Genomic DNA, 13,280 nt, shown 5'->3' on the forward strand with positions numbered 1-13,280 from the left:
CCTTCGATTCGGAGAAACAAATATTTTTTCGGAGTAAAGGATGGCAGAAGACACTACACTACCCAGAATCCCCAGCTATCGTTTGGACTACACCATGTGCTCTGTTTGACGTCACGTGATCTTCAAATTTCTCCCTGTAGAAAAAAAAAACATGGCCGAACTTCGTTTTATTCTCGGTGGAAAATGCCTATTTTAAAGTTAGTTTGGCCATTAAAATGCGTTTTGATGTCATTTGATGCGAGAAATATGAGTTGTTATTTCAGATTATGTGTGCAGTGGATGTACATGATCTTTAGTTTGCTAGTTATTACGAAGATTACTTCAGGAAATTGCGTCCATAACGTTTTCATTGTTACCAAGGTGGTTGCTAGGGACGCTGCTATCGATATTATTTCTGTTATGTTGTGTAACTGTTTAATGGTGTTATCTTTATTGCTACCCCCTTCCCCGTCAATGTATAGTGTTGATCCACATCGCAAACATATTAGTTTAACAAAATCCGCATCTAAAGATAACCTACGTTATTTCCCCCTGTGCAATTCCAGTCTCACATCTCAGAGCACATCGTCATTAACAAATACCGGAAACAGACCGAAAACATTTTTTAAAAATAAAATAATACTTTATTCCGAGTGTGCTTGCTTTTCTCTTTGAAAGTCATCACATACCGGCATTGTAATACACGGTTCGGCTGCATTAAATATTACATATCTGCCGTAGTTCTGTATTTATAGAGCCCTGATGAGAAGACTTCTAGACAAACATGAGGTACTGAAAACGTGACGTGGATCATAAATATATCAGCCATTAAACAACATCTTACATTTATGTTCACACTATACGTCTCCTTGCAGTATCAACACTAATTCGGCTGACTTTTATATTTGATCCAATTGGTAGATAGGCTGTATTTACACCATAAAGGTGCACAGCTGATATAAAGGGACACCTAGTGGTTAAAGCATGTTATTGAATGTCATTATTTTTATTATTAGATATTAATAGGATCCCTATAAAGTATATTCATTACTCGTTATTCTCTACTAATAGTTAATTAAAGACTGTATATAATGACTATTTTGCACATCCCTTTCAAGATGTTCTAAGGTTTATTGACATATCATATAGGCCCACACAACTATGGTGTATAGTTATGCATTGAATGAAAAACTTGGGTCGCAGGTTCCTCAATAGTGCATTACAAGACATCTATCAATATTTGTGCATACCTCCAGCAATGTTAACTATGTTGAAGCACTTATTTTATATTCATCTATATGCTCACAACTTTGAGACCCTCAAGACTGCAGCAGGGCTATCTGTGCAGATTTGTGTGAATATATCCATGTATAAAACCATAATTAGACATGCCTTCCGAAGTCAATCCTATTTCAGAGGGCTCCTGAGGATGATATTATGCTAACCATAAACCCATGGCCCTTGCCTCAGAGTCACTCCTAATTACATAGCAAATTCAATCAACTGGAAACAAGCGGCAGAAGAACCAGGTGGTGCAAACTGGTACAATGCTTTAGACAAATCTTCAACGATCAACTTGAAATATTATGCATCAGATAATAAGAACTGATTGATTTTCACCTGATATTTTTTTAAGAGACGAAGTGCTGGTGACAGAAAATGTCTGTAAACTATGTGAAAAAAAGGGATGGTCGATGTTTAAAAAAGGTGGTAACCTTGAATGTAAAGAGTTAAATGTGAGATAGAGAGATAAGAGGGATACAGATAGCGCTGCAGGCTGGGGAGACAAAGACATGGGGTTCAGAGTGAAATGTCAAATGAGTCAGAGGCATTCTGGGAAGACTCTCCTGTTTAATATGGCTGCCATGGAGGCTGAAAGTGTACAATGACAGCATCGCCGTAGTAACAAGCACCTGCAGCCACGTACAGAAGGAGCTGTCTGCTCTGAATGAGGCGGGGAGTGACATTGATTAAGCCTGACCGCCTGTAACACAAGATAACTGATGGTACAAAGCGAGCCACAGTGATTTAACCGTAACATCCTTTACACATCCCTCAAACCTACAGACACTCAATAACCTGCACTGTTCAGAAATGACACTTTCTGATAGGCAGCAGAGATCCTTCAATCCATAAAGTAGATTATGAGCACAGAGATCCCATTCAGACTCTTACAGAAGGATTGCTGAAGATAAACAGGTGACTATCTGGAAATATTGGCACAAGCTAAGCGTCAACAGATTATCAGTGTTATCTGATGATTAGTTTATGAATGATTATTAAACTAAACATGCTGTGTACATCTTTAAGATGATCTCTGCTGGCTTGTAACACTAGAGTAGTGTATTTCAGTCTGTGCTGATGTGTGTGACCGGCGGGGGGAGGCGCGGTATAAGATGAGGAGACTTGATGCTGGACCAAGCGTGCAGGGGGAGGCAAGAGAAGGGGGAGGGGGTGAGAATGGGTCTAAATAAAGTTGCTGCTGATCCCACAGGTCCCCGTGGCTCCAGCTGTGGCAGCGATAAATAGACATGATCCAAGTGTTTGCTGTGGCAACATGTGAGAATGGCAAAAGAGCAGTGGCAGAGTGCAGCATGGAGCACCCCGGCTCTGATCAGTGCTGCTCTGACATCAAACACAAAAGACCTGAGACGCCTCACACACACACACACACACACACACACACACACACACACACACACACACACACACACACACACACACACACACACACACACACACACACACACACACACACACACACACACACACACACACACACACACACCCATCCAATCAACACCCAATCAGCTATCCACGAATAAGGAGACAGAGGAGACATCTGTTCCTTTTATTCTTATTGAGTCCATTTATTTGCTCCCTTCCTTCCCTGATAGTGAGTCAGTGACAGCACGTACACAGATGGGAGGGGGGGGGGGGGGGGGTTGGGGAGGCTCTGGTTAGTCACGACTCCTCTGCCCAGCAAATGAGCACGAGCAACAGGGCGAGCTCTGCCCCCCTGCCTTCCCCCCTCTCCACCGCCACTCCTTCTCCCGGATTTCAGCATGAAACCAAGACTGTTGCCATGGTCACCTCTTGTGTTGATGGGTTGACCTCTGTGTTAATCACTACGCCGTAATAATTGTGAACTTAAGCAGAGTGAGCGGCTCACTTGGAGTTTATCCTTTTAAAGGTATGGGATTAGTTTTGTATCATAAAGATAAACCACACTTTCTCAGAAAAAAGCAAAACTATGAGTTTAAAAGAAAAAAAACTGAGTCAAGCAAAAATAAAATAAATCAACAAATCATTTGTGTAATCATGTAAACTATAAGTATTTTTTCTTTGTTTTAACATAGGTTTTTGTTTGCAGTTCTTGTTTCTTCTTTCTCAATGATCAGACTTTTGCTCTCGCTGCAGCTTTCTCTTTTGCGCTCCTTCACTTTTTGTTTGAGATTCTAACACAAAACCTCCCAGGTGGGCGGGACTTTCAGGGGTGCGTCCCCATTGGCTGCTCAGTTTTTGAGTTACAGCCCAGTCCTCCAGCGATTGTACAGTGCAGGCAGCTGCGGTGCGGTAGCTGCCTGAGCGTGGATAGAACACCCCCAGAAGAACCAGCATTTCAATTATTATAATACTACAAGTGAAAATATATGTAAGTATTGATCATTTGTGCTGTACTATACGGTCTGTTTCTTTATTGTGTTAAGTGAGAAGTAAAGCTGTGCTATGAAAGTTAGCTTTTGCTACCTTTAGATCCAGTACTCAAGTTGTAAAAATAAATCAGGGGGGATGGTGGATTTTATCATATGGGGACAACATTTGTGCTGATAACGCACAGAGGGTGGGAGACCAACCAGCATAAAGATAATTATTATACTCCTAAAACAACATGCATGTTATGGATGTTCAGATACTCCTTTCATTGCTCTTGACCAAGGCACCTCAGAATTGGAGTCGGTCCCCGGGCTGCCATGGCACCACTAACATTTAGGGTCAAATGCAGAGGACAATTAGTGCAAACAAACTTATTTTCACTTTAATTTAAAGGGGGGGAGGGGATCAACAAATGTGGTTATAATGGAAGTCTATGGTACAAATCTTGTAGGTTAACAGTCCCAACGTACCTTTTTGTTCAATCTGACATTATACAAAAAGTTAAAATGCACCAAAATCAATCTTCTCATTTATTATTCAGATGGATCAGCTGATGATACTAATAATAAAGTCAAATTTGTTTTTAGAATATTGAATTAGTGTATTTTTTCAAAAAAGCAGTTACTGGTATACGATCAAAACTGGTATCTAAAGGGTTAATTTTGTATCGTGATTAATTAAATCATTATGTAAATTAAACACTTCATGAAAAAATTGTGGAAGAAAATTAGAAAAATATGGATCCGTCATCATTTTATTGCAGTTCAAATACAAATCTTTTATGTCAACATTCCCAATGTTACTTTTTTTAACAGGGCATTAAGTGCAAATTGAAATTGTTTACATCATATGAAAATATATTAAAAGATTATACAGATAATACAAAATAGGACCAATGTTGTCAATGGCTGCCTACTCCACTCTCCCCCATCTCATAGAAGTTTCCAAAGATGTTCATAATCATGCTTGTTGGTCTCAATTTTTCTGGCTCTTGCTTTCGGATTGTTAGCTAAGCAATGGCTTTGAAGCCAAGTCTTGACATATACCTCTGGTCTGAACTTGTTCAGTGGAGGGCCAACACACTTGATGAAAAGCAAGGCTGACATGCTTTTTACCTCTAGGGAGCTTCTAGTTGTGGTTAAAATGTTCATCTGACTAAACCCACGTTCACACTCAGCTGTGGAGATGACCAGAATGTTCACTGCTTGAAGGAGGGGTTTCAGCTCTTCTGGTGCTGGTGGTATCATTTCATCAACAGTTTTGAGTCTGACCATGTCAATATATTCCCTCATCCCTCTCTGAATTTGTCTGCCATTATCAAGCTTGAAAAAGGTGCAGAGTTCCTGTATTTCCTTTTCAGCATAACGAACTCCACACGCATCTGGCCAGCTAGACGGCTGCAGCACTTTGACGTTGTTAAGAAAGCTCTGGTATTCTTCCTTGCTTCTCTGTTTACCAGGCAGGCAACCCATTCTCATCTCAATACTAGCAGCCAAGGCATGAAAAAAACGTTGGTGGTTTATTTCTCTGCTGTACCTTGAATTATTTGTCAGTGGCACTCCTTTGAATAGCTTCAAATCCCCTGCTGTCTGAGTCTCCTCTGCCCTTGGTCCAGGTTGCTCTGCCATTGACTTTAACAAGCGGATCTGCCGACTGAGACTTGCTTCGGCCTTGGGGAGCGTCATGTTTCTGTCTTGAAGGGAGAGCGAGAATTCAGACAGCTCTTCTAAAGCATCATACATGACTCCAAGATTATGGACAAAGGTTGCATTAGAGAGGCGATTTGCTAAACCACTGAACATGCATCTCTCTGTTGATCTTCTTTTAGGATCAACTGAGGCATCAGAAAAGTGCTTGTGGAGCGCTGGGTACTGTTGCCATACAGCTTTAATGGTCCTATAACTGGATGCCACCCATCTAGTGCTGAGAATTCTCCCTATGTTCAGACACTGTAACGCAAGGTCCTCACTAGGGCTGTGCAATTAATCGTATTTTAATCGCGATTACGATTATGGCTTGCGACGATTAGGAAAACAGCATAATTGACAAAATACGATTATTTTGCTGGGTGCGCTTTCGCCCCTCCCTAAAAGCCCACTCGGCTACGTGGGAGTGACATGTGTTGTGAGTGTTCAGCGCAAGCGAAGATGTCAGAACAAGAGCAGCAACTAGTTAAAAAGAAGGGTCGCGGGGAGATTCCCAGTCGATCGCGAGATGTGTCTAAAAATAGAACAACAATATTCTGTTTTATCGTTAATGTCCTGTAACATAATGTTCCCGTGCCAGAATAATGCACTTGAACGCATCAAAGCTTTGTGATTGGCCGGCCTCACCCCATGTGTCCGGGCGTGGCTGGTGAGCAGTGCACTAGTTCGCTAACGTTGTCCGTGTCAACAGCATGGATGGTCAACAGGAGTGACAGTCCGCACACACACAAGACCGCAATTATGGCAGAAGCAAAAAAGCCCAAAATATATAATTTTCACTCCAAGTGGGAGGATCATTATTTTTGTATCTATTCCAATTCAAAGTCCATCTGTCTCATCTGCAATGCGAGCGTGGCTTTATCGAAGAAGGGTAATTTAGGAGCGGCATTTCAAAACAGTGCACAAACGCTACGAGACGGAATTCCCTCCTAATTCTGCCCTACGCTCCAAAAGGGGAGGGGCCTGAGAGCACAGCTAAATGCACAGCAGTCCATTTTCACCAGGCCCAACAACAAGAGCAAGGCTGCTACCAGAGCATCTTATCGTGTCAGTCACGTTCTTGCGAAACACATGAAGTCTTTCGAAGACGGCGAAGTTATGAAAGAAGCTTTCCTGGAGGCTGCGACGCGCTTTTGTGGGACAGTAGCATTTCAACAGGTTTTTGATATAATAAAAACTCAATTTAGATACCGTTATTAATCTGCTGTAAGTTTTAGTTTGTTTGAATTTATTCATGATAATTATTGTACAAAATGGTATAAGAATGCAAACATTAAGATCTGTTCTGTTTAAATTGATTATAGTCTATCAGTTCAGAAACTAGTGTTGCTTGCATCCTATTTTAAAGGCATTTATTTGTATAATCTAATAAAATGCAACAAAAAATGGGTTTGATTCTATTAATGTTGTCTTTTTTATTGCACTGTTGCTGCAGCAGATTCCTGTGTAGCTTCAGATCTGAGTTGTCTTATTAGTAAGCCTAATTTATACTTTTGTAGCAACACTATTTTTATATAATGGCAAAGAAAGGGTTCTTCAGAGTCTTTTCTTTTTTTCCTGTGTCATATGTGGCAGCACTGCCACAAGTTCCTCTTCAGAGAGGGTCTTCAGTACAGGTGGCAATATTGTCACCTGCCTGCGCTCATCTCTGAAACCAGACCATGTAAACAGGCTGGTATTTCTTGCAAAAAATCTTTAAGAGATGACATGAGCAGCCCTACCAGCATTTGCCATGGTGGCCTAAACATTTTTATTTGGTCTTAAATTGTAGTTCAACATTTATTTCCTGTTACTTCTGGACCATGACGGTTGGCCAGCCTTCAACGTTTAACTGAGTGGAATATGTTGAATATGTTGAACCAAAATGTTGTCTATATGTTAAGGAGTTTTCAGTAGGTTGTGACAGTGCACTGCAACATATTTGATTTCATTTATTTTGGTCTAATTTATTTTTATTTATCATATTAATATATGTTTAGTATGGTTTTGGAAGTGCGCTCCAACACATTTATTGATCTTGTTTATTGGTAAAATATTATTTGTTTTAAAGTTCAATAAATGGTCAATGAATAATCGTCAAAATAATCGTGATATCAATTATTGACCAAATAATCGTGATTATGATTTTTGCCATAATCGCACAGCCCTAGTCCTCACAACATTCAGTGAGCTCGCGGCGGTTTTTGGTGGATGCATGATAGAGACTGTATATTTTGTCAAAGAAAAACTGGAAATCATTCATCCCTGCAATTTCCTCAACAGCATCTCCAACACTCAACTCAAGACGATGGTTCATGCAGTGCCACACCACGTTGGGAAACTTTTCAACAAGTTTGGTTGCAACACCTGATTTACTTCCAAGCATGACGGACGCTCCGTCTGAAGCAAAGCAAACAAAGCGCTCCTTCATAATAGCTTCAGAGAAGCCATGGTGTGACAGGTTATTCATCAGAGCTTGATCAATTCCATCTGCATTGGTAGCAGAAAGCTCAACTAGATCCAAGAAGAATGTTAGTGGCTCTTCACTCATCACTAGGCTTGCTCTAATATAAATGATCAAAACTGATTTTTTACTGTCAGTTGTAGATTCATCTATCAGAACAGAACATTTTGTTCCACTTTGAAGGACCTTTCCGACTACTCTCTTTCTCATTTCACTTCCTATGTGTCGGCTGATTGTTGCACAAGAATAGTCTGAATGTAAAGTTCTTCACATGTCAAGTCCATTCATGACTTGCAGATCAATATCAGTTGGTAGATAGATTGTGAAAGGCCTTGCGGATTTCACGATCTTGTAAACTGTGCGAAATACTCGATCAGTAGTTAAGAAGTGATCCCTCTGAATATCTGAAGTCAACGTTTCCATTCTTTTTTCTTTTGCCGTTTCCATGGTTTTCTCAGCTGCTGACATTCTATGCTTGTGTATCTTCTTCTGAAGAGACTGCAGCTGTGCTGCTCTTGTTGCACCATAGGCTGTCACTTTAACTTTAGACCACTCGTCAGCAATATGCACCTGGCTCCCACCAGCATTTGGCCCAACTGCTTTTATCTTCTGGCAAGTTAGACAACCAAGTTTTTTGTCTTGGCATATTAGCCATGGGTATTGCTTAGTTTTCTCTCTAAACATGTTAAATGTCCAGCATTCAGGGATATCTTGATCATTATTGCTCTCTCCCTGGTAACTTGGACCGTCAGAATCTGGGATGCTTGTTTCTTCTGCACTATCTTCTTCAGCACTATCTTGCCCTGCTGCTGCTTCCTCCTCTCTTTTTCTTTCCACTACAAAAACAAAAAACGTTAATAAAACTAATTTGCCTCTTGTCCACTGACATAATGAGCTGTATTAGGCCAATTGAAAAATAACAGTGTCTTAACCCAACATGTAGAATTAAGAATTATCAAACCTGTTCCTCCTCTAGCTCTTCGCTCTCCTGCTGTGTCATGTCCTGCTTCCTGGCCATGGTTGTCCTCTATGTGAGGAAAACAAGGTCATTATGGTTTTGATACAATGACTGGGCAGACTTCTTATGCAAGCAGGTGACATTACTCTTCTAGTTGATTTTTAAGAAAACTACATATTTTCATTAAAATGCCCAACATTCAAGTTTGGATATAATAGGCTAATAACAGTTTTGGGGCTGAAAAAGGAGTTTCTCACCTTCCTTTTAATATCACTATTTAAATATTCATATAACAAAATATTCTGTGAGTCTCCAGAGATTAATAGAAATGCCCAAAAATGCACTGGGAAAGAGTTAATTATCTTATAATTAATAGTTATCAAACCTTCAATTCTGTTAGCTTCTGAATCAACACATTCTCACTCCCAACTCGGCCTATGTTGACGTTATGTCAGTGTCCCTTGTCGTGTTCCTCTTTTTAACATGATTAGCTGACGTTAATGCTAGCCTAGTTAGCTAATGAAGTTCAAGTCCTCATCTTTTAGCTAGCTAGCTAGCTAGCTAACACGAGAGAAAAACGTAGCTAAAATCCAAACTAAGTTGTTATTGCTGCTTATGTCCATAGATTCCGCCTTTGGTGACTAAAGTAATGAGTAATGACTAAGATTACTGACTCTCGACTTACCTGAAATGTTATTTTTAGTCTTTTTAAATATGAAGTCCCTCAGATCGCGTTGTCCTCCTGGTCGCTTGGCCATTGTGATGACCTTTACCTGCGCTAGTGCTGCTATGCAGCTTCTGGCATCGATCAAACAGGCGCATCACGGCGCTCTGGCGCCCTCTAGGGCACACGCATAGCACAGCGTCAGTGACTTCGTAAAAATGTCATTGCATGTGTGCGTGCTCCCTCGCCCATGGTATTTTACTCAATATGCGCAAAATTAATGTTGAAATAGCAGTAATACCAGTGCCAAGTTCATTGATAAAATGACATAAGGGATGAAAAGGGGGGATGGCAGTTTTAGAAGGGGGATGATTTTTGACCGTTTTTATTTCAGGGGGGATGCCATCCCCCCTCATCCCCCTTCAACTCGAGTACTGTTTAGATCCATAGCAATGCAAGCTAAGTAGCCTAACAGTTAGCTACATAGCTAGCAGTGAGTGAGCGTTCAGACACCGGCGCACACACTCAAACGGACCCGTGAAGAAAGACCTGCACCAGCTTCCTCCACGCTGGCGTTGCTGTTATCTCAGTGTCATTTCATTTGACCAAATGTCTTTACATATACATTTAATAGATTTTATTATTATCCACCTTTTTGTTTGATGTCCTTTTATTTAAAACATTCTTTGAGACTTCACAATCTGTTGATTATTCATATCTTCCTCAGGCTAGGAATAGTATGTTGAATTTGTAATGTGTTAACTGTGATGGTTATTCTCGCGTCCAGGAAAGAGAAGCTTAAAAAGGAGACTAAATGGAGTCTCTGAGATGTTTTCAAATTGGTACTTTAATTAATAAAAAAGGCGCGGTAAAGTCACAAACAGGATATTTGTCAGTTGGAGAGAAAGTCTGCAGCTTCCTCTCCAGTTGCCGGCCGTGCAGAAGAGAGCGTACAAGCATTCGTCCTTCCCGCTTCCTCGCTGTTCGCTCCTCCTCTCTGTGAGCTGTAGTGACGTAAGGGACTTCCCCCTCTCGTTCGTCTGTGTCCGATATCGCGTTAAACAGAGGATTTCGACATTTTACATTAATTGCTTACTTCCACATGCCTTTTCTCCTCCTTATCTCTTTCATAACTTTATATGCAGTGCTGGAATTGGGCCGGTACTCACCGGTACGCAGTACCGGCACTTCTGGTTCTGACCCATGGAGTACCGGCACTTCTTGCTCAGTACCGGCATGCTGGCGGTACTCCGGTACTCATGCACCGTGCCAGTACTCAACACTCTCCCGCCGTTCTTATTATACATCCATATATATATATACAGCCGCCCGGTACTCAGTAGATGCGTCATGAGGTGCCGAACGGACATTCTCATCGCTCTAACCGCTGGAGTTTCACAGCGGCTGTCAGCTGTTTACTCCTGTCATTCAAACAGAACGTGCTGGAGAGGGGGCGGGGCTTATCTTCTCCATGTAAATACTGTGGTGGAAACGACTATGTCAAAATTAACCTATTTGACCGTGATTTAATAGTAATACACGTTTCAAAATAATAATAATAATAATAATGCCGAAGTAACAACATACTGAAAACTGTTAGTAAAACCATGTTTAATGCTTTACAATTTACATACCTAGATGCACGTGTGTTGTGTTTATGCAGTGCAACTCCCACCCAGTGGGTGGCTATGTAGAGTGATAGAACAGAGCAGGCACGCCCCCGAGAGAAGGAAAGCAAGTCACGTCACAAATTAGCATTTCTAAAATGTTAGCGTGGATTAATAAAAGTGCAAAAAGACAGCGGTTGTCGCCGGAAGAAACTTCAAATACAGAGAATGCTGTGCCTGTGTTGGAAATTGTGTCTGATGGGGAGCTTTCTTTGGTTGATCCTCCTGCTCCAAGTTCTAGTGCATTAGCATTAGCACTAGCTCCGCCGCCTCCTCCAGAGCCTCTAACGTTAGCTGCTGCTGGCGCAACTGCCACCACCAACACCGGGCAAAGCGATGCACCTGACTGCTGGACAACGGACCAGGTGCAATATTTTTGCAAGACCAATGCATGGCTCCTTCTTAAAGATAAGAAGCTAGGATGTCGGATATGCAGAGATGTCAAATCTTTGGGAATACACACTGGACAAGGACTGAAACTGTCAACTGAATGGGGTGAGTGTGCAGTGTCTCATTTCGGTGTTGACAAGGGCAAACAACAAGCTAGCCTGAGAAAAAAAATCAAAGAACATAAAGAATCACAAGCCCATGTAAAAGCTTCTGACATCCTTACATCTGCTTCACGTGAAACTATTCAACATCAAGTGCAGTCTATGCATAAATCTGAATTAGACACCACTATCAGAGTTTTTCGAACGGCATATAAAATTGGCAAACATAGCCGGCCATTCACAGACATGCCAATTGATTTGAATGTACAGAAACTGAATGGGCTGAACGTGGGCAGGGTTTTGCACTCCAATAAAACCTGTGGCGAAATCATCGACCACATAGCTCATGAGCTGAAGAAAAAAATGGCAAAAGACATTACAGAAAACCAAAGAAAACTCTGTGTTTTGGTCGATGAATCTACCACTATTAGTGGTAAAACGGTGCTTGTTGTGTGTCTACGCTCAGCATTAGCTGATGCTGAGCCCGAAACGTTTTTTTGGGAGCTGATCGAGTTGGATGGAACAACGGCTGATGACATCACAAAGGCGTTAATGGAGTGTCTTGGAAGAGATTTTAACGAGGACTTTTTAGGTCAGTGTTTCGTTTCTTTTGCATGTGATGGGGCTTCAGTCATGCTAGGGAAGAGAACAGGCGTTGCTACCCAGTTGTGTAGTAAATTCCCAAGCCTGTTTGTGTGGCACTGCTCCAATCATCGTCTAGAGCTGGCAGTTGGGGATGTGGTCAAGGAGGTCTCAGGGCTCAATCATTTCCAGATCTTTTTTGACAAACTCTATTCCTTGTTCCATGCCTCCCCCAAAAATCAGAGGCAGTTAGCGCAGTGTGCGCAAGCAGTCGGACAGCGTCTCCTGGTGATAGGGCGTGTTTTGTCCATCCGCTGGGTGGCTTCAAGTGAAAGGAGCTTCAGAGCAGTCTGGGAAAACTACCGAGTGCTTCATGATCACTTCACAAATGCTGCAAACGACACGAGCAGGGATTCCAGAGACAGAGCAAAGTACAAGGGCCTGGATGATGTGCTCACATCTGCAACGTTTGTCAGCAATCTGGGACTGATGTACGATGCGCTCACAGAGCTCAGCGACCTCTCTCGGCAACTCCAAAAAAGAGAGATGACACTGCCTACAGCAGATAGGCTCTTAACTCGAGAAATACGAGTTTTTGAATCCATGGTCACCATGCCTGGCCCACACATGACTACAGTTCATACAGCTCTAGCTGAGAAGTCCTTCAAGGGTGTTGCCCTGCGTGAGAATGGCAGGCTTGTACAGATTCATGCAGGTCAGTTTTTCCGCAGTATGGTAGAGAATCTGAGACACAGAATGACTTCCACAACCTCCTCTCATGTCAGCACAAGAGAAATCCCATTACATGGCCGGGAGGCCCGGGACAATCAGCTAATCCAGGACATGAAAGTTATCCATCCTGGAAGTTGGCCTGAAGAGGAGTTAGACGTACAGTATGGGGACGTAGAGGTGCTACGTTTGTGCGAAGTGCTGAAAGTGGACAGAAGAGAGACTGTTCAGGGCTTTCGCGAATACAAGGAAACCAGGGCATCCCGTACACCTGCTGCCATGGAGCCTCTACTGAAAGCAGTCCGAACCATCGCTGTCTCCACTAGTGAGTGTGAGCGGGCATTCAGCTGCATGAACGATATCCTTACTGCAAAAAGGAATGCTCTCTCTGTCAGCCGACTGTC

This window comes from Gymnodraco acuticeps, unplaced genomic scaffold (genome assembly GCF_902827175.1).
Source record: "Gymnodraco acuticeps unplaced genomic scaffold, fGymAcu1.1, whole genome shotgun sequence".
NCBI classification, from domain to species: Eukaryota; Metazoa; Chordata; class Actinopteri; order Perciformes; family Bathydraconidae; genus Gymnodraco; species Gymnodraco acuticeps.